Raw genomic sequence first — 2,762 nt, 5'->3', positions numbered from 1 at the left:
ATGTTTTGTACAAGTGTTGCTCTGAGACGTAGCTCCTATAATGAGCTCAGCAGATGAGCTTTTCCACCAGGAATTTGCTAATTACTTCTGGCTAGTGTGAAGGAGCTGAGTGGGGGACATGCAGTGGAGGGGGGCTCTGTGAGGCCAAAGCATGGAAACTATAACTCCCAAGTGTTTTATACAGCTCAGTGGTTGCCATGGAGATTAAAAAAATTTCTCAAACATGCATAAAATAATCAAAGCAACACTCCAGGTATGGCTTTGATGAGGGAACAACATTGTAACATGATGTAAAGCTCAAAAAAGTTGATTTTACTGCCCCTTTGGAGACATTAAAAGTGCAAAGTGACTGAGCGTGCTGTGGTGGTGTAGGGGATAGCGCAACCCACATTTGGAGGCCTTCAGTCCTCGACGCGGCGGTCACGGGTTCGATTCCCGGACCCGGCTGACGCTTGCCACATATCTTCCCCCCTCTCCTTCTCCCTTTCCTGTCAGCCTACTTTCGAATAAGGGACACTAGAGCCCACAAAAAGACCCCCTGGCAGAAAAAAAAAAAAAAAAAAAGTGCAAAGTGACTCTAGGAAAAGTGTTATCTTTGCATGAAGGTATTGAATTGTCAAATGATCATATTCATAATCGGCTCTCTCTGTTCTTCCATGCATGCTCCCTTTGCGTCTTCTGAATATAACATACCTGATGACACACATAATAAAGTCCACTTGGGTGTATTGTTAGACGATCACATTGACTTGTCATGGTGAATCTTCCAGTAGCTGATAAATATTAGATGGGAACAGATAATAAGTTGACTGAGGGGACCTCCCCCTACCAAGGCAGGAGGGTTGCACACTCAGCAGTGAAGCATTGTCCAATGAGACTACATACAGGCTGCTGAAAGATTTTCTCACAATTGTGTGCACAATGCAGCATAATTGTGGGTGGATTTTATACAACTCAGAGAGTAAAAACCAAAAAAAAAAAAGTGTGTATTTGTCTACAATTTTGTATCTGTGTGCCAAAAAGAAGAGAGGAGAATAGCAGAGGACGTTTTTTTTATTCCTCTGTCCATATCTGCAAACCTCTAGCTGGATTTTACAGCAGTTGCCTCCTCATTGTGAACAGAACTGGATTGTGTTTTAAAGCCGTAGCTGAAAGATGGGGATTTCAGGGCTTACACCTTCTGCGTGTGAGTATGGCATGTCATGGAAGGCAGAGAAAAACTGGCATTTAGATGACTCGGGAATATGATCCAGGCATTTTTAAACCAGTTCTGTAAGCACACATGTAACAGAGTAAACCGGGATGAATAGCTGAATTCATTATGGAATTGCTTAGCTTATATTTATTCATTGATGGTTCAGAAACTCCTGTTATGACTTTTAGATTCATATAATCACAGTCTGTGATGTAAAAGGTAAACAACTCTAATAAGTTTAATGTGAAACAGGAAACCTTCTGAAAATGCAAAGAAACTCTACAACATGAACATTAAAATACCATAAAATGTAAATGCTGGCAGTGAATCTTTCACATAAAAAATGACTAAACAAAAGGTGAGCTGTACAAATTAATTTAAAATGTAATCCCTGAATTCTTATATTTCAGGGTTGCAACATGTTGGTTCATAAAGCTGATGATGTTTTGTACTGTTGCTGAAAAATGATGAAAAACTAATAAAAAGTGAATCAAATAAATAGATTATTTTCAGTCTGGATGTTCATTTTTAAGACAGTAATGTTGCAGTTAGCAGCATATTGATCGCTTGCCATTAAACAAATCCAGCCCACTGCTTGGTGACACTGTGACAGATAATCACTGGTTCATTTCACCTATCAGTGGTTATAATGTTGTTGGTAACCTGGGCTGCTGGTTAATTGGGCGACATTTTGAGCTTGTACTTTATATACTGTTCATAAATTAACAGGATCTATTGGTTATTGCATGGTGTGGTAGTGTAAGCGTTGCTTAAGACTGCAGCCAGGTGAAAATATAGAGTGTAATTAAATCATCTTGGGTTGTATTTCACTTCTTCTGGCAGACTGCTTTACCACGCAATGAGATGGAGACCTAAACTGCTGAGGCTATTCAGCAGCTCGGTATTCATTTAAGAAATTAACAATTAAGATTTTTTAGCTTGAATTAGACTTTTTAGATCAGGTACTTCAACATTATCAATAGTCTAAGAGACTTTTAAATTTAGAGCAACATATGCTTTGAGGTGAGGTGTTTTGATTAATTTGAACTGAAATCATCATCATCACCTTTATTAAAGACACAAATAGGTCCATATTTAAAAAATATTTGACTGAATTAACTGAACTGAATTTAAATTAACTGAATAGAACCAAATTGATCTGAATTGAACTGAACTGAATAGAATTGAATAGAACTGAATCGTGTTAAGTTGAAATCCACCTCTGCTGTTCGTGACAGAGGTTACATTTTACCAAATGTTTTAAGTTGTGCATTGAATTAAAAAGGCATGAAACAAGAAAGAAAGAAGGAAGTCCGATACTTCAGCTTCATTAACATGCACATTAACATGGGACCGGTCAGGCCCCAAACATCACCTTGTCTCATGTTGAAAGAGAAATACAGCGGCTGACAGAGCCTTTGCATTGCTTATTGATGAGTTTGAGTGGATAGGATGACAGGACAATGTGAAACGAGAAACTGTTCACAGGATAAGGTGAATGGGGAGGCAGTAGCAGTGGTGGCTGCGGTGTGATTTAACATTTCAACATTATCACTTAAAAAGACAA

This window comes from Gambusia affinis, linkage group LG12 (assembly GCF_019740435.1).
Source record: "Gambusia affinis linkage group LG12, SWU_Gaff_1.0, whole genome shotgun sequence".
NCBI lineage: Eukaryota > Metazoa > Chordata > Actinopteri > Cyprinodontiformes > Poeciliidae > Gambusia > Gambusia affinis.
This window is presented reverse-complemented; position numbering follows the sequence as displayed.